The sequence below is a fragment of the Ceratotherium simum genome, chromosome 7 (assembly GCF_057802395.1).
Source record: "Ceratotherium simum simum isolate JZ-2026a chromosome 7, ASM5780239v1, whole genome shotgun sequence".
Taxonomy (NCBI): Eukaryota; Metazoa; Chordata; class Mammalia; order Perissodactyla; family Rhinocerotidae; genus Ceratotherium; species Ceratotherium simum.
In genome coordinates this window covers 43532591-43553091 of record NC_141906.1, presented here as the reverse complement: position 1 = coordinate 43553091, position 20501 = coordinate 43532591, and the positions used below count along the sequence as shown (strand labels likewise).

Genomic DNA, 20501 nt, shown 5'->3' with positions numbered 1-20501 from the left:
CATTACAATATGTTTAGAATTGAACACACAAGCTTTATGTAACAAAACTGGAGGATGCAGGGAGAAAAATGTTTCTTAGAAGGAAAGTTATAGTTCAAAATGCATATATTACAGTAGAAGTAGTACTGAAAATTAGTGATTTAAGTGTTTCAGTTCAGGAAGTTACAGGAAAAAACAGGAAGCCAAAGAAAGTAGAACAAAAAAAGTAAGACAAAATTTGTGATTTGTAAGACAATGAAACAATAAAGGGGATCTTTTTTTGAGAACTAATAGAATATTAAATTTCTGAGAAGATTGGTAAGAAACTGAAGAGGAAGCACAAATTAACTCTATTAAATTATAAAAGAAGCATAACTAGATACAGGGGGCATTAAACAAAATCATAAGATTAATTCTACAAATATGTTATCATTAAAAATTTAAAGTCTTAGTCAAAATATATACGTTTAGGGAAAAATACAGTAAACAAAATTGACTTGAAATAGAAAACCTCAATAAACTCTAAAACTATTAAAGATTTTAAAGATTAATAAAATATCTGTATTTGACAAAAAGCAGATTCCCAGATGGTTTTATAGTTGTTTTCTCAAAACATCCAGGAACACATATCCCCTATATTAATCCATTACAGATAATGAAAAATGGGAAACAGCACTATAACTAATTTTGCGAGTCCAGTTCACTTTATTTCAAAACCAAACCAAGACAATATGAGAAAGGAAAACCACAGTGGAACATCATTTATGGATATAATACAAAAATCTTGACAAAATTTAAGCAAAAAAAATTAGCAATTTAAAAATAAACGTTATGGCAAAATAGATTCATCTTATTAATTAGAAGATAATTTAAAGTTATAAATTCATTAGTAGATTTTGGTTAAATGTAATTTCACTTCTTGCTAAAATTAAACCCTAATAAATGATAAAGGGAACTCTTAAATGAATAAACTCACAAAGACATGACTGAAAGAACAGGAAACAATAACACATCTGGGAAGATGGGATGTAAAGGATAAATGCTCAAGGCGGCAGGACTGACCCAGCTTAATCCTAAACTGAAGAGAGGAAATCAACAAAACTACACACTGTGTATGGTAGAAACTCTGAGAAGCTCGGGAATTGACAACACAGTGTATCTCTGGAAGCGAATGTGGAGGGAAAACTGAAGACAGTATGATTATTTGCAAGTCTTTTGGAGATGCGGTTTAATTCCAAGATCTCTAAGAACAATTCTGAGAGATTGTCTCCTCTGTGCTCCACTGCCACGCCAGCAGAAGTGTGGAAGATGACTTTCTGAGAAGGTCCTCTGCAGCTTCTGCATTGAGGAATGAAATGCAGTTGAGAGTGGGAATACTGCATCGAAAACAGAGGAACTGAGAAAAAGCCCATCTACATATTGAAAGACAAATCCCCAAATGTCAACCCTCATCCACAACTTGGCTCCTAGATTTCTAGCAGCAGTTTTTGTTTTTCTTTTTCTTTTAGGGAGGATCTCAGAAGTTTTCTCTGAGAAATCTGACCAGTCCTAGAAAACAACTTGGAGTTTCCAGATGAAACAGCTCCTTCAGATCTCTCTATGATTGAGCCTACAGTCTACAAGCCCCTCCCAGGTGTTCATGTTTTCCTGTATGCTTTTTAGTAATTCAAGTTGAAGTGTGAGCCAAGATCACACAACACCTAAAGAAATCTCTGATATGAAAGAGACAAAAGCACAGAGGGGACAATAACTGTGAACCCTGACTGATGTAAACAATACTTCATCTTCTAGAAACTCTTAATGTCAGAAGATTTCTCCATCAAAATACAAAGCTGAATGTCCATTGACTTCAGACCTTTGGTTTCCAGAGAAGTGTGAAGCCAGCCTCATTTTTATTTCTTCACAGAAAATTTATTTTACTGAGTTCTTACAAGATTCTTTTTGTCTTCATAAGAAGGATCAGAATTTTATAAAGACTTTGTACGAGAGAGAAAAAGAGAAATATCATTGAGCATTTGCTAGGTCTTTCAGGAAATTTTTGGTAAAGAAGATTATTACAAAGTCTTGCAATGTAATTTCTCCTTTGCTGCCTCCTTAAAATATTTCAATAAAGATATGTAATTTTTTTGAGATTTTAACATCAATCTTTAGTTCTTTTTGATGAAATACCATGTCTCTAAGACTGTCCACAAAGCATTCCAGTTATATTTGGGTAACAGATGCAAGTAAGTGCCAACAATTCCCTTCTTGTTTTCTTGGAATTGCTCTATCTTTATGGATATTTTCATATTTGGGGGTGTGGGGAGTGGAATGATAATCTTGCGTATCAAACATAGCCTTCATGAAGATGTGGCTGATCATGGAGAGATAGCTTCCCATTTTCCTGTTTGATAAAAATCTGGATTTCCCAGTAGGAGAATTCTAAATCAACAAGAGAGAGAGAAATTACCTCCCTAACTTCTTTTATATGGATAGGACTCTTCTACTTCAAGAGATGATTCCTGAAAAGGACACTTACTGATGTTTGTTTGTGTATTGGTTTATTTTAACCAGCTCTATCAGTCTTATAATTAGTGGAGATTCTTAGCTCTTGAACTGTCAGTGTCCATTTAAACGATAGTGTGAATTTTTGTCTTTATCCATGTCCTTACGAGTGCTTTGGCAGTAGGTTTAACAGGCTATTTCTGGAGCTTACTAGTCAAGGGCCATTTTAAATGAGAAGTTTAAGTTGTTTTAAAAATTGGCAGTTTCAAATTAAACATTCTCTCATATGCTTCCTTACTAAAGGTCTGTAACTCTCCAGTGGGGGGAAATGATTTGGAGTGTTCATCCATATAACATATTTATTTTTTATCCATTATGTTCCAGACTCTGTGTTTGGCCCTAGGGAAATAATCATTTATATGATACTGCTTTACCTCCCAAAGGGATAACATTCTAATGTGAAGACAGCCATGAAACAGATAAATCCAATACAAGTGGAAGGAGCTGTACCAGCGGCAAGCACAAAGTAGCCTCACTTACACCAAAGTAGGGAATCAGGGACAATTGCTTGAAAGGAATAACCAAGGTCAAGCATGGACAGATGGTTCTGAATAGTATAAAAGTCTCCCACATACTATTTCTTCTTTTTTTGAGTTTGATGAGAACGTGTTTTCCCATAAATTTTTAACAGCTTTATTAAGATACAATTCGCATGCAATTCACCAAAGTGTACAGTTCACCAAAGTGTACAATTCATTGAATTTTAATATATTCACAGATACATGCAACAATCGTCATGGTCAATTTTAGAACATTTCATCACTTCAAAAAGAAACCTGATACCTTTTAGCTATCACTCCTGTCCACTCTCAACCTTACACAACCATTGATATATTTTCTGTCTCTGTAGATTTCCCTATTTTGTACTTTCAAATGAGTGAAATCATACAGTATGGGGTCTTTTGTGACTGGCTTCTTTCACTTAGCATAATGTTTTCATTAAGCGTAGAGTTACCATATAACCCAGCAATTCTACTCCTAGGTATATACTCAAGAGAAATTTGGGTACAGTAATTGGGAACGAAGAAAACATATGTACACACAGAAATGTGTACATGAACATTTATAACAGCGTTATTCATAATAGCCAAAAAGTGGAAACACCCCAAATGCCCATCAATGGATGAATGGGTAAACAAAATGTGGTATATCCCTTCACTGGAATATTTTGTTGTTAGTGCTCTTGAGTCAATTCTGTGTACAGCAGAGCGGAACCCTGCCCGGTCTTTTTGAGCCATCCTCTCACTTTCCTGAAGTATATCAGATGGTGCTCCATTGCTACTCATGAGGTTTTCATGGCCAATTTTTTTAGAAGTGGGTGGCTAGGTTCTTCTTCCTAATCTGTCTTCGTCTGGAAGCTCCACTGAAATCTGTCCACCATAGGTGACCCTGCTGGTATTTGAAATACTGGTGGCATAGCTTTCAGCATCACAGCAACACACAGCCACCACAGTATGACAACCCACAGATGGGTAGTGTGCTTCCCTGACAGGGAAATGAACCCCGGGTCATGGTGGTGAGAGTTCCAAATCTTAACCACTAGACCACCAGGGCTAGTATGTTGGAATATTATTCAGCCATAAAAAGGAATGAAGTGTTGATACATGGATACATGTCCCATGCTTCTTTACCTGTGTTCTGAGGCAGTGAGGATGAGGGGTCTCAAACAAGTTAGGATTGTAGTTATCACCAACTCCTGTTTACCTGAATTGCATTGCACCCTGCATCAGCAGGGTGTCCTAAAATTCAACTCAATTCTGAAACTACCCGGAGATAGCATCAGATTCCAGAGGTTGAGGGCTTAGTCCAGGCTGTTACCTGTGCTTCTGACCAACTGGCTATAAATCAGAGGTTCCTGTGACCTCCTCCTTGGGTTCGACTGATATGCTAGAGTGGCTCACAGAACTCTGAGAAACATTTTACTTACTAGATTACCAATTTATTATAAAACGATATAAGTCAGAAACATCCAGATGGAAGAGATTAATAGGGCAAGGTATGGGGAAAGGGCCTGGAGTTTCTATGTCTTCTCTAGGTGCACCACTCTCCCAAAGCCTCCATGTGTTCACCAACCCAGAAGCTCTTCGAATCCCATACTTTTGGGTTTTTGTGGTGGCTTCATTACACAGGCATGATTGCGTAAATCATTGGCCATTGGCAACTGATTCAACATCCAGCCTCTCTCCCTTCCCTGGAGGTCAGGAGATGGGACAGAATGTTCCAACTGTCTAATCATACGGTTGGCTCCCCTGGCAACAAACCCCTACCCTTAGGTGCTTTCCAAAAGTCACTTCATTACCATAACATAAGAGACACCTTTAAACTCTCACTACTTAGGAAATTCCCAGGTTTTAGGGAGCTATGAATCAGGAACCCTGAAAGACCAAATATATATTTCTTATAAATCACAATATTGCACAATATTGCAATATTTTACTTTCCATCGTTCCCCTTCCAAAATCTTTCCCTAAGTCTCTCAGAGCATAGGCCTGTCTGAAAAAACATAAGGCTATGGAATTGGGTTTGATTCAGATTATTTTACCATTTAGAAGTTTACCAGGTGGAAGAGAGATGCAAGAAAAAAGAAACAACTCCAGAGGACAGCAACTTTTGATTCAATAGGTGAAACAAAGTCTCCCCATTTAAACTTGCTGAGACCAAACCTTTCCACCCTCATACCGTGAGAGGTACTATGGGGATTGTTGGAGAATGTCATCGAGAAGGCCTGACTGCTAGTGGACCCTCGAGCTAGACCCAGGCAATTGGAGACTCTTCATTCCCTCCTCTGTTCTTGCAATGTACATTCTGCCTGGCGTTCCTACAGTGGAAGCTGTTTTCAAAGATACAGCCTTGAGAGAGCAATGTATTATTGAGACCATCTGGAGATGAACCCATTTAAGGCCCCTATATGAACTTTTAAGATTCTGGCAGGCGGATGCAAGGATCTGCTTGTGTTGCGACTGCCCGAGACAAGCCTGGTATGTAAACTCCCTTGTGTATTAAATTTGCTACTTACCAATCTGGAGTTGTCTGCCTCTTTCTTCAATCTCTCCTTGCCCTCCATGTTTGGGGGCCAATTTGTGAAACAACAGGGATACAGAAAAGAGAATAAAAACAGCAGTCAGTGCAGTGTGGACAACAACAAATGTCTCCTCCTTGTTCAATTGTCTGCTTCCAGTGTTTCAAGCCTTTCAAGATTCAGATTACAGTGTCTCTTTCTTAGTGTCACGATACATATTATTACTACTACGACATTGTCGATATCTACCATTATATTATTATTGTCACAAGATCCAGAGTTGAATTTGATTTCTTTCTTTCTGTGTCTCTGTCTCTGTCCCTGTCTCTGCTCTGTTCTGTCTCTCTCTCTGTGTCTCCCTCTCTGTGCTCCTCTTTGTCTCTGTGTGTGTCTCTTCCTCTTTCTTGGAGAAATGTTTATGCTGATTGAGGTTAAAAGATTAAATTTAAGATTTTGGTGTCCATTTTCAAGACCTTAGTGACACGTTTCTTATTCACCAAAATCTTAGTTTCATATACCTCTCATTTTGTATAAACACCAAAAAATTTTGAAGCACAAACTTTTTTCGGAACCACAAAGGAACTTAAAGATAGTTTAGTTCCATCCACTCATTTTATAGAGCAGGAAAATAAGGACAAAAGAGGTATAATAAAATAGCTAAGATTACAGTCAGATGGGAGCAGAGCAAGCATCAGAATCCAGTCTTCTTGACCCTTATTTAATGCTCTTTAAACTCTCCATCCCTCACCTGTTGTGAGAAACTGGAAAGACTTCAAGATATGAAGCCTTCAAAAATTGCATATCTATAAACTGAGAGCAACTTCTCCCTGTGCGTTGTCTTATGAAGCACTTCAGAGCCCACTCCACTGGGAAATTTTTCTCTCATCCTCATTTATTCTCCCTCTAAACCATTACTAATGATTAACTTCCTGTGACTGCTCTCCTTGCAATCTTTTTCCCTCTTCCCAGAGTCCTCTCTGCTCACCACTGGATGTTGGTCTGGCAACAATTTGATTCCAAGTGCAGTGGCTATTGCGCTGCCACTCTCAACAAGTTTGTGAGACTCTAGATTTCAATTCAGAGTATAATTTTAGAGTGATAAAAAATAGAGCATCATTGAATACCAGGACCCTCCAAATACCCTCTTCCTTCTTAGTTCCTACCCTTTCACAGACACTTACTGTGAAAACACTCCATTAGAGTCAACACTCATTTATTGAATAAAAGCATCTGCTAAAGGCTTAGGGGAATAAGAAACATATTGAAGAGATACTTGATGGGAAGAGAGAAGGAGTAAAAGGCTCTTTTCAAACTAGTATAAAAAATAACCCTACTTTAGTTCAGAGATGTACAAATTTATACCTGAATGCAGACATGACTGCAGAAGAATCACCTGCAAAGTATGGTAAATACAGAATCCCTCTCCATTTTCAAAGTTTCTCATTCAGGAGATCCAGGGAGAAGTTAGGCAACTTAATTTTTGAAAAGTTCCCCAGATGATGCTGATATGAAGCCAGATTCGATTTCTCCCATCAATATTTTGTAGTTTTTGGCAAACAAATTTTGCACATTTCTTGAGTATATTCTGTTAGTTTTCTCCATAAGGATGCCATGCATTTTGATACAACTGAAAATGGTACTATTTATTTAATTTCATTTTTCAAATGCCCATTGCTCTTCCATAAATATTCAATTAATATTTTTTGTGCTTCTTTGGGATTTTCTTTATATTCAATCATGTCATCTGTGGTGAAAAAAGACAGTTTTTATGCCTTCGTCTCCAACTGGCATGTTTTTATCTCTTTTACTTGCTGTGCTGTATTGGCTATTATTTGCAGCACAATCTTGAATATGAGTGGTGAGAGTAGATGTCATTGCTTTGTCCCTGATCTTTTGGGAAAAGAGTTCAGTCTTTAAAAATTAAGTATGGGGCCAGCCCCATGGCTTAGCGGTTGAGTGTGCGTGCTCGGCTACCGGTGGCCCGGGTTCCGATCCCGGGCGTGCACCGACGCACTGCTTCTCTGGCCATGCTGAGGCCGCGTCCCACATACAGCAACTAGAAGGATGTGCAACTATGGCATACAACTATCTACTGGGGCTTTGGGGGAAGAATAAATAAATAAAATTAAAAAAAAATTAAGTATGATTTTGGCTGTAGGATTTTTGTAGATATACCTCATTAGTTTGTGGAAGTTTACTTCTATTCCTAGTTATCATAAATGTTAATTCTTTTTGGTCATAAATGGATGTTGAATTTTATCAAAATTTATTTCTGCATCTATTGAGATGATCATATGATTTTTCTTTTTTAGTCAGTGTGTATGGTGAATTAAGATGTTTGATTTTTGAGATTTGATTAAACCTTATATTTCTGGGATAAACTCCACTTGATCATGATGTATTTTACTTTTTATAAGTTACTGTATTTAATATGCTTATATTTTCCTAGAAACTTTTGCATCCTCGTGATCTAAATATGATAGTAGACTTTATAGGTTAAAGGTTTTAGAATAAGAAAAAGATTGAGGGGCCGGCCCAGTGGCGTGGTGGTTAAGTTCATGTGCTCCTCTTCGGTGGCCCAGGGTTCACAGGTTCGGATCCCAGGTGCGGACCAATGCACCACTTGTCAGGCCATGCTGTGGCGGTGTCCCATATAAAGTAGAGGAAGTAGGCTCAGGGTCGATCTCCCTCGGCAAAACGAGGCGGATTGGCATCGGATGTTAGCTCAGGGCTAATCTTCCTCACCAAAAAAAGAAAAAAAACAGAAAAGATTGAGTTCTGGACTAATTCTGTGCCAGAATATGGGATATGATTAATTCTAAGCCATCACTGTTCACTTTAACAATATTAATAAAAATTCCTTGCATTTATCATCAATTTACACTTTAAAATTTCTTTTGTAAGCATTATTTCATAAGATTGTCACAATAACTCTGTGGAGGAATTTTTTCTTTTCATTTCTCAGATAAAGCAACTGAAATTTGAGAAGATAAAATGATTTACTTCTATTACTCAAGTTCTCACAGTTTATTAGTTTCATTAGTAGTCAGAGGACTGTACTTTAATATAGCTATTATTTTGGAATATAACATTTCTAACTCAAAATCAATGTTCGTAACATTTCCCCTACCTTCCTACACTTTGGCTTATAACTTTAGCTAGATATTTTGGTGTAAGTGACTTATTTTCATGCTCCTGGCCACCCTACTCCATACCCTGCTCTTTTTCCCTGCCCACGTTCAATCCTGAAACCCTAGATATTTCGGGTCTATATAATCTACCAAATCCTCCTCACACATCCCAACATATCTCAACCATCACAACTGTTAGACGTTTCCTTCACAGCATCTTCAAAAACTATATTTCATTGAATTTAAGACACCACTGGCTATCAGATGCATTTTCAGTAGCACTATTAATTTATGTACTATTATGAGACAAATTTATTATTGCAAATTACACTATGAAATGATGCCTTCTTATCACTTTCATTATAATCCAAATAGTAGAAATGTTAAAATGTGAAAATGGCTTCTTCAGTTATCTACTACTGTGTAACAATCCACTCCCATATTTAGTGGCTTAATATAAAAATTCATTAATAGCTTTCATGGTTCTGTGGGTTGACTGGACTCAGCTGAGCCATACTTTCTTGGGTTTTCTCAGGCAACTGCGTGCAAATGAGAGTTGTGACTATAGTAATTTAAGGGCATCATGGAGATGGATGTCCCAGATAGCTCATGATGATAGCTCAGTACATTGATGCTGACTGATGGATGAGAGCTTAGCTGGAGCTTGGAACAGACTGTCTACACACAACTGCTCCACATGGCACATGTTTCTCACAGTATAGAAACTGAGTTCAAAGAGAGAGCATTCCAAGGTGTGTCCCAAAAAGAGAAAGTAGAAGTTGCCTATCTAATTAAGAGCTAGGCCTATAACTGGAATAGCATTATTTCACATATAATCTAATCGGGAAAAGAAGTCACAGGGCCTCCCTGGTTCAAGTGAATAGAGAAATATGCTCTTTATCTTGGTAGAGGATTGGCAAGTGCAATTATATTACAGGTATAAATATACCTCTGTGAGTTCAAAAAAAATTTATGGATATACATCAAGCTTGTTAATTGTGATTGCTGCTGGGTATAGAGAATTGGTAGGGATGACTTTAACTTCTTTATAAATCTAAAATTTAAATGTTGGGATTTTAATGGATTTTCACTTTCTGTGTTTTCTTCATGTTTTCCAAACACAATTTTAAAGAGTATTAAAGAAACATGTTCAGAATTGATGTTGACTAGCAGCCCTTTCCTGATTTTTCCATGACTCCTCAAGGGGTAGGAGTGAATATTACTATAGAAACTATAGTTTATCTGGATATTCCTCCATTCTTTCTGTTTTTCTAAAAAGTTGCTTTAAAACACCACTGTTATAATTTGAGCCATCACACTTCCACAGGTATCAATCCCTCAAAAAGTAAAATTTAGTAAAATTTAGATTTTACTCTTGAAAGGCCAGTTCCCAGATTTTTGGTAAAGGAGTAAGTCTTGGAAAGATAAAAGGAGGCCATTGGAAAAGTTAGGTTTAGAAATCTTTTGTCTTAATCCTTTGTATTATATGGATTGTCATAATGATGGGAAGGTGAAGGAATTGGAGGGCTTCAGGTGGTATTACTTAGTTATTTAACTATAGTACCTCTTTGTGAAATCTTCTCTTTCTCAGTTAGGCTTGGTCTAGGTAAGGCCATGTATCAAGAAAAGTTCCTAAGATCTGCCAGGCAAATGGCTTCCACTTTTTTCTATATAATTTTTTTGCCTCAGGATGTCCCCTCCCCTTAATCAGGCCACATCTACTAAAAAGAGAAGGGATAGGGTGGGTACTTGTACAGGAACACAACTGATTCCCAGCTAGTGGGGAAAACAAGTGATGATTCCTTCTGTAATCAGTATAGGGACACTATAGGAATTGAGAATTACTATTAAATCATCTTTAATTCTTTATTTTATTTTTAGTAAAACCTCATCAGGTGAAAGAACTGCAAACTGGAATAGAGGCTTCTGAGGACTTTGAAATAAAGTCTCTGAAAGTTTAAAGATTGATATGCCTCCAATCAGTCATAGAGGACTTTGTAATTACCCTGTGTATGTTGTTATTCTCATGTACTTTAACGCTCTCTCCTTGAGCCACAGTACTTTCTGAACTTCTCTTCAAACATTCTATAACAGTAGACACTAGAGCAAGGAGAAATAAATTTTGTGATGTTTATAGTTAATTTTCTCTCTCCAGATTTTCTGCCTCCCTGTCCATGAAACTTCAAGAACACCACTTATCTTCCTAAAGATCAGATTGACACTGAGTAAGGTATATCCAGAGTGTGAGCTTGAATCTATTATGACAAGTAATAAATCACCTGAAAATTCTTTTTGTATTTGAGAAGGTGTCAAAATCATTCTTATAGCAAGTTGATGACAGGGATTATTTTTCCCCTCAGATGGTAAGAGCTTTCACATTCACACCAATTTTAGAGTGATTACTGAACTAACGACCCAATTCCAATTACATGCTTATGATATTTCTTGGCATATGTTTTTTGGTCATGAAGAGGATGGAATGCTGATGGTATGAATATCAGGTTTTTTTTTCCCCACAGCTTTTAATACACGGTCAGAAGAAAGGTATTCTTATTAATCTCATAAATATTTCCTCCCTACCCTTTTCTACTCAAAATAAGCAGGATATCCAGTGAGACTCATCAATGTTTCTCTCCTAGATTCCCAGAGTGATACCACTAGGAAAAAATATCATAGGCCTGTGACCATCTGGTCAAATACAAACTAAATTTGTTAAACTTCAACCGGACCTTCAGTTCTACTATTTGCCTTGCCTACAAAGGATGCTCCAAAACGTTTTTTACACACTTGCTTCCTGTTGGCAGATAACCTGATGTTTTACTTTAGCTAGAAAATTCCACTTTTTTCAGAGGAAGGAGACTTGAACCCCTCCTCCCATTCTTCGATTTCTCTTGCAACTTGCTCTTTTGCTCTTTTGCATCTCTTCCCAAGCCCTGCCCCCGTCCCCATATCACAATCTACACCAGTTTTGCCTTCTGCCCTGAAGTTAATCAAGTCTTCCCTTCACAGAAAGACCTTCTCTTGATTCTTTCAGGATTGCTTTTCCTTGCCTTCATTTCACAGCCCAATTCCCGCTTACTTTTACCCTCTCATCTGACTACAGTTCCCTGATAGTAGGAAACACATCTCTCCCAGGTCAGCAGTAGATTCCTGGTGGCTGCAATAGTGAATTTTTCTTAGTTTTCATTCTTGGACATCTCTCTGCATACCGGTTGTGTTATCTTCCTCCTCTATATGGAAACTCTCCTCACTTTGGTTTTCTGTGGTTTCCTCCTCCTCTGATCATTCCACCTACTCTTTCACTTGCTTTTCTTCCTCCTATCATCACTTATGTAGAAGTTTCTCAAGGTCCTATTCTCAGCTCTTTCCTTTAATCTATTTATTTTCTCCCTCTGGGAAGATATCTAAACTTTTATAGTTTTAAGTACATTTTCTTAAAAAAAATATTTCCAAATCTATATCTTCTAAATTGCTGCTTCCTCTATTTTAGCTTTCCAAGCAAAAAAATCTGGGAGGTATTTACAAAAATTTCCACTTGCTCATTCTCCTTATTTAGACCAATAAACATTGAAGGGGAGCAGAATTTGCCACCCTAAAATACACCTCTTTGGCATAAGAATAATCTTGAGCTGATTACTTTTTTTTTTTTTTTTTTTTGGTGAGGAAATCAGCCCTATGCTAACATTTGCCAATCCTTCTCTTTTTTTTGCTGAGGAAGACTGGCCCTGGGCTAACTTCTGTGCCCATCTTCCTCCACTTTATATGGGACGCCACCACAGCATGGCTTGCCAAGCAGTGCGTCGGTGCCCGCCAGAGATCTGAACCGGCGAACCCGGGGCCGCCACAGCGGAGCATGCGCACTTAACCGCTTGGGCCACCTGGCCTGCCCCTTGAGCTGGTTACTTTTTAAGAAACAGTAGACATAGGAAAAGTTCTGAAAACCAAGAAGTTATCCTATTGTAAAAGACATTTCCATGTGGACTGCCAGAGAGACTAACGAGTGGGTCTTAGTGCAAATTAAGCCTGAATTATTGCTGGAGGCAAAAATGATAACACTGAGGCTGTCCTACTTTAGGCACATCATGAGAAGGCAAGATTCTTTGGAAAAAACTATAATGCAGGGAAAAGTAGAAGGCAGCAGAAAAAGAGGAAGACCAGATATGAGGTAGATTGACTCCATAAAGGAAGCCAGGGACATGAGTCTACAGAATTTGAGTAGGGCTGTTGAGGACAGGACATTGTGGACATCACTCATTCATAGGGTCGACTTGAGGGCATCTAATGACAACAATTTACATTTATAAGGAAAATCTCTATTTATAAGGGTGTGTTTCTCTCTGTAACAGGAGTAGGAGGATGGCTAAATCTCTAGAAACTCTTTGTCAATGGAGAAGGCACAGACTTAAATCTACATAATAACCGTATTCTTGTTTACTGTGCTTTTCCTGATAGCCTCACATAACTGGCTGTCCCACCACTCAACATCTTCTTTTGTCTTTAGCTGGAGATGGCATTTAAGGTGGTGGCTTGGGCCATTTCAGAGAGTTACCCGGTTTTCCTGGACCTCTCCCAACAGAGATTTACATGTTATTCAACTTTTGTTTGTTTTTATCCTATTAGTCCGTCTTTTATTTCACAGGAGTCTCAGCCAAGAATCTACAAGTGTAGAGAGAAAATTATTTTTCCTCACCTACAACATTTAAGAATGAGTCTAACTCAAAAATACTTCTCCTACTTGATTCATTTACTTCATCATGAGTGCACTGCTTCATTTCTCTTTAAAGCTTCATAATCTCTTGTATAGACATTTGAAACAGTTTCCTTGCTGTTCTCCACACCTTCAGCTTCTCTTCCTTGCATCTGTTTCTCTAACTTGCTACAATATTCTTTTTAAACACATGCCTAAATATGTCTCTCTTTTGCCTGTAGAGTTTTTTGCAGTGGCTCTTCAAAGTGTGCTCCACTCAACATAAGATCTATTTCTCTTTTGAATTATTATTATCATGTGATAAATAAATACCTGTTTATCTTATCATTTCTCAAATGGGAAAAATGAAACTCAAAAGACGTAAGCCTGAGCTGCTCTGAGATCTGAAAATATGATTATAATCCAGATTTCAATTTTTTGTTTTATCATGCTCTTTAATTATACTTATTCAAACTCAGACAGCTTCTACATAAGTAAACAAACAAACAAACAAAACAAATGCCATTGACATCTGTCATGATAAATGGGTAACCATTAAACAACAGGCAGTAATAATTCAAAGCAAGGGTTGTCAACTTGGCTGGATATTAAAATCACCCAGGGAGTTGTTTAAAGAAATGTTAATACATAAGCTTCACTAGAATCTTGGGACATGGGGCTCTGACCTCAGTATATATCTATATAATTTTTTTTAAGCTCATGTAGGGGAGAGAGAAATATTCCTCTACGCTTCTAGGTTCTTCTGACTGGTCTAAGAATTAAATTGACATGAGACAGAAGAATGGGAGAAAGTCAAACAAATTTAATAACATGTACACAAGGGAGAAATCCAGGAAAACTGAGTAACTGGCCAAAATGGTCAAAGCTACCATTTTAAATACTGTCTTCAGCCAAAGACAAAGGAGGATGTTGGGGGTAGTGCTTTGGGACTTCAAAGGGGAGACAGACAATTCACAAGGAGATGTAAAAGCAAATGTTTGGTAAATAAATCTTTGCCATGACCTGCAGAGACAGTGGGACATGGAGACGATGTTGATCAAACAGGCCTTGCTAGATTCCTCCCTGTCTACCAGACCTACTTCATATTATGCTATAGTTATCTATGGTGATAGCTCCTTCCTGAAACAGGCCTTCTATCTTAAATTCTTTTAGGCAGTTAGAGGGGAGGTGGAAGTTTCTTCCTCAGTCTTTTGTTCTTAAAAATAATCAAGCCAAAAAGATACATTTTGGTAGCAAATTTTTTTCCCCTACAGTCTCCAGCTGATTATAATCACAGGCAGGGTTGAGAACTCACAGTCTCCCTTGCTACTCAATGATTGATCCTCTGACTGGTAGTGCCATATCTATATTTGTCAAGCCCTCACTCAGAGCATTTCCAAGAGCTATTGAGGCCCAAAGTTGTCAAAGAGGTTCTGCCCTATGTGAAAATCACAAAACTCCTTACCTGATGGGGAGCATTGCACCAATGATGTGGATGGAATTGCCTGGGTCAGAAAGGCCTTGAGATCACATGAACTTGAGCCTTCCATCCTCATCTTCCACATGTCCACTAAAGATATTTTTTCCTAAATCATCGATCAGATTACATCATTCCTCTACTGAAAATTTCTTTATTGGTTTCCCATTGCTAAAGACTAACATCTAGATCCTTAGTGTGACATTTTAAAAGAACCATATGTGAACAAAATGCCTTTTTCACACACACCTGCACACTCACACACACACACTATTCTTCATTTCTCTCTCACTGTCAATTCCAGTAACATAAGACTTTTCTGACTGAATTCTCACTATTTGCCGAATGAGCTATATACTTTATATCTCTAAGTTTTTGCTCTTATTATTTGGAATGCCCTTTTCAACTTGACTGCCTGATAAAAATCCTACTTAACGTTCAAAATGTCTTACAAATGTCACTTCCTTTGCAGAAAATTCTCCAACATTTCTACCTACCAGTCACTTCTTTCTGCTCCTGGCTTCAAACTCATACCTGTCATGACAAAATCCACCTGGAATTATAATGAGTGGTGGGTATAGTGGGAGATATCTTTTTCCCTTCTCCACATTTCCATTTGTGCTCTTAGAGAAGAGCACTTCTACAGATCTTTTGTTCTCTGACATTATGATAAGAAGGCAACTTCCATCTTCTATGAATCTCTTTACTTGCCCCTGATCATAAGAGAAAGAGCAGTTAATCTTATTCCTGAGGCTCTGACCTATAATGAGCAACATTGTTCTGCTAGCTGTTAGAGTCACTGTAAGTATTAAGAAATATACTCTACCCTTTTCCTTGCACTGCCTCTCTCATAATGAGTAAGAAGATCAATGAAAGACTCTCCTCTGCTTCCTGACTCCATGTGGTAAGAATCCTTGGGTCAGGGTCCTAAGACTGACTTCTAAAGGCAGTTAGTTGTCTATCCCCTACCTCTCTTTCTCTCTCTCTGTCAGCCCCTGTGTGTGTGTCTTTATCTCCTCTTTCTCCTTGCCTGTCTGTGTGTGTGTTCTCTTTCACTGTCTGTCTCTGTCTTCCTCTCCTTTCCCTGTAAGTGGTAAGTGTGGTAGGCCTGAATTATTTATAGCTGATGAAGTCAGCTCCTTCCATAGGCGGCTGTTCCAGGCTGTAAATATGAGTGGATTGTAGAAGGACTCTATTTGACTTATCTCTAGCCCACATTCTTCAGTCTGCTTTACCTTCAGGGGCTAGTACTTTGGGGTTGTTGGGCAGTTGCTTGGCTGATTAAAAGGTCTTCACTTTGTTTTTTTTCTTAATTCTAGTCTTTTCATTAGATAGAACCTATGGAAAACCCTCCCTGTTGATCTCTAGCATATTTGTATACTGGAGGATGGTGGTTGCAGGGAGTGCTGGGAAAGAGGATAGCAGCAGCTCTATTGTGGTTACATTGATTCTGATTCTTTGGAAACGTAGAATAAATATGAAAACTTAGGTTTTCAAAAGGGGAGTATTATAAAGAAAACAAGGTTCCAATTAAGTAAGACTCTCCTTGGATGACACCAAGAAAACTAAGATATTGATATTGGAAGACATTTGGACTCGATGTGGGAAAGACACTAAGGGGAAGAAGGCAGCCTCAGTAAGATGTCTTGATGCGACAGTATTGCAAATTTTTAAGTTTTGAAAGAGTATAAGAGCATTTGATATTTTTCACATGATTTATCTCGCCAATTCCCATCTCCCAAAATAGCATCTAGATGTCTTTGCTATGGTCTTTTGTAATGAAAATCTGAACTATACTAAGTCTTAGTTGTTGGAAACAAAATTTTGCTTAGCACAACTTTTTAAAGCACTATGTTTGGTTTTACATTTTTTGGAGAAAAAAAGCATGTGTAGCTGTAGAGCTGATTGTGTGGTATTTTTCTGAGCCTTATTGACTCTTTGAACTCTTTATAAAAGTGGAACTTCCAAGAGTCTTAGAGTAGAATTAACATAACTCTGAAGATGCTATAGGAATCACAGCTAAGCAGAGGAATCCAGATGTTATTTGAGAGAAATTCTTTGAGCTGAGACTGAGCATATTACAATATTAAGTAGTTAAAAACTTCTGATTTGAATTTCTTTAGACTATGAGGAATGGGTGATTTCATTTTTTGGACTTAAATTTTCTTACTACGAGGAGGGAACTAATATTATTTAAACTTGGATTTTTTTATATTATAAAAACTCTATTTTTGTGAGTAATCTTATGATCACTCACAGCACTCATTGTCCTACATCCCCTGGTGAGACACACAGGTCTACATGATTAAAAAAAACTTAAGATGGGAAATTAAACTGGAATGAAACATAATTAATATCCTTTCTTTAACCTTTTAGATTCATCTGAACATAAACACTAAACTACCCATGTCCTGTCCTAGGAGAATAGAAAGGATCAACGGCAGTAGAGATTAAGGAGCAACATGATAAAGGTGAGTGCCGAAGAACCATGATTTGTTGCTAGTCTTTTCCTCAATGGGCTTATAAATACCCTTGATTGACATCCCTATTGGGCTGAAAGAACAAAAATCTGAAGAATGTCAAAGGAAACCTCCTTTTTTATGATATTCTCACTTTAGCCCTTCTGGAGAAGTGCTGTAAGGGAATTTCTGTCTTACTACCCCACATTTCCCCCTGTACATTCTTCCCTGTATCAATAAGAACAAGTAATTGGACTGGTGAGAATTTTGTCTTCCAATAGACCATATTTCCTCTACAAGTTCGTGTTCTGTATTCAAACTCACTGCTCACAGAAGACATGTTCTCTTGTTTGGACTATGTTTGCTCTCAAGCACAGTGGGTGCTCATATTCTCTTGTCTTCTCAAATATGCATTGCTTCCATGCAATAAACACACCATCAGGCAAGGACAGATACATCCCCTGACTATACTACCTTCTCCTTAAAATTTGGCCTGCCATTTTTGAGCTCTCCATTTTGCAGGCAATTTGGTGCATGAGCAGGTACCTGACAAAGTGGATAAAGCTTGTGCTACAGATCTCAGATCCCCATCACGTATGCCCCAAGTTTTAGATTCAAGGAAGCAGTGAGATGGTCCATTATAATACCAATTTAAACATATACTCTCTAATCCAGTAATCCAGAAATCCTACATTTGAGGATAATTGAGCATTAACTTTTCCGGTAATAAATATTGTTTGATCTCCTTTTAGACTGCTTTTGTGTTTATTGTTCCTATTATTTGGAACTTGGATGAGAGGAAGGCTGAAGACAGGCTCTTGCTGTTCCCTCTGAAATGCTTGTGTCCTAGATATTTACTAGGCTTATTCCTTTTCTTCATTCTGTTCTCTGTTCAAATATCCCTTTTTCAGAATATCTTCATCTGAAAATCTTCTCTAAATTCATGTTTGTCTCTCTCTGGCACCTTCTATTGTTCTAATTTTTCTCACAGCATTTATCAACTACTTGATATTATATTTTACATTTATTTTCCTGTCTTCCTTTTTAGAATATAAATTCCAGGAATTTAGGATCTTGCATTCATAGCTGTATCTACAATAGCTAAACAAAAGCATGGCACATAGAAAATATCTTGTACATTTTTGTCAACTGAATAATAAAAAGATTAATCTTTTGATGATATATCTGATACATCATCAATACTCATTTACTGTGTTGAATCTAAATGCAAAATTGCAATGCTGTCATCCGTTTCAGGGACACTGCAACTAGAGGAGATTTAAAAAACAGTGTCTCCAAGCTTCACCCAGGATCAAGCTATCACCAATAGCTTGTCCCATCACTATTTTATCTGCCGTCTTTTCTCAGGGTTTCTAATTCCTATTCTCAAATTTTGCTTCTGGCTTTGACTTTTTCTTTGCTGACTTATTTAGATTCCCCTCTCTGCTTTAGTGATCTTCCCTTTTCCATCACCCAACTGACTCTCATCTCTGGTTACTCCCTTGATTTTGTTATCACCCATAATTACAGCCACTCACACTCACCGTGTCTTCTGATCTATCCCTTCTCCTGGCTTGCTTTCCCCAGGAGGGGACTGAACACACATTGTTACAACATAATTATAAAAGTATTGAATTTGAGTCCCCACAACTGCCTAAAAGGGAGTCATGATCAACGCGAAAAACCCAACTTCTTCAAGCTTCCTGAGATTAATCTCTAGAATCAAACATGAGCTATGTTTTGAACTGGGAACAAACAAGCTGGGATCCCAGACTGAAAATTCACGTTGCTCACTCTTGGAGAATTCAGAGTAATTGAGCTTTCTGGACAGCTAGTGTATCTAGCCCACCAGGGATCCATTTGTGAGATGCATTAAGGAACTTTATGGAAAAGAACTAAATCGAAAAGCATAGAAGCAATCTGACAAGTTAAGTTCATGGACAATAAGGAGGATAGTTATTAGTATGAGAATATGATTCTCTCCAAGGCAACATAAATAACTTAAAATCAAATATGGATTGACCAAATAAAGTATTAAATATGCCTGTTCTCAAAAGCCGTTGGCCATTGCAACATGGTCCTTGGCCTTCTCTCCTCTCTCTTCTCCTCTTTTCTTTTCCTCTAGTCCCAGATTTCTGTTCAGTTCTAATGTAGGGCAACTTAGCTGTCTTTTTTGTCACCTTGTCACTTACTTTCTCCTCATGACTTCGGCGTCTCAACTTCCCAGCCAAGTGATTTTTCAAAATGTTTTCCTAAAGTATAATTCACTCCTTAAGAGGAAATATGTTGTGAGTTGTGTTAAGATCATAGTTCTTTTTCACCCTGATGAACAAGTCTCTCAAGTTTTTATGCTGTGTATTCTCTAGAATACCAGACATGCTGAATAGTCACTGCGGGGGCCTCATCAGTATCACTTCAGGCTGACATGGCCGGGTAGAACGGATTACACAAGTATGCTATGGCAGCTATTGATTGCTGTCTATTTGCTCCAAGTGAAAGGATGTCAGTGGTAAATGCTATTTAAAATCACTGCTGGATGTGTGTAATTTGCTTATTATAATTGTTCATGGCAACATTAATTCCAATTCAATAATTCATTTCAGTGTCTGAACATTTCTAGCCTTGATTAATTGGCCAACTTTGTATACTCATGTTGTGGCATTTTCCTTAAATTTTGTTGTACACTTAACTCTATAAAAATATTATATATATAACATTATGTATAATATTGTATTGTAAGTAATTACGGATGGAAGTATCTCTAACTTTCAAACTTGCAGGAGATTCATATATATATTTATACATATAAATACATATATATAGCCATCAGATTATAGTTCTAGAAATGATTTACAATACAATTCATACTCTAAGTCAATTCAGACCCATGATCTATTTAACATCTTTGTGTGTAGTTCTCAACTCAAACCTAATTAATTAAATATGTGTGTGTGTGTGTGTATGTATGTATATTACAATTTCTTTTCAGGTAGTATATGTTACATAATATAGTACATTACATATCTTATCTTATTATATGATAGTTTACTTTGAAACATGTATAATCTATAATATACCTTACATAAATCAACATTCACCATAAGGGCACATTTTTTTCAGAAGTAATGCTAAATATTTTAAAGGTTTATGTCATTCTCATCAATTTTCACTTTTTATTTATCATCTCGCTCTGGGTCTTAGGTTG

The 20501-nt window shown here is 37.3% G+C and overlaps 1 protein-coding gene across 1 annotated transcript in view; it reads left to right on the top strand.

Annotated features, from left to right (window-relative positions):
- Positions 1-20501, top strand: part of GRM5 (glutamate metabotropic receptor 5) — a 668354-nt gene that overhangs the window by 117846 nt on the left and 530007 nt on the right. Inside the window, exon 2 of the mRNA XM_087433566.1 lies at positions 17214-17308. The gene's annotated coding sequence lies outside the window, so the exon portion shown is untranslated. The remainder of the gene's footprint in view (positions 1-17213; positions 17309-20501) is intronic.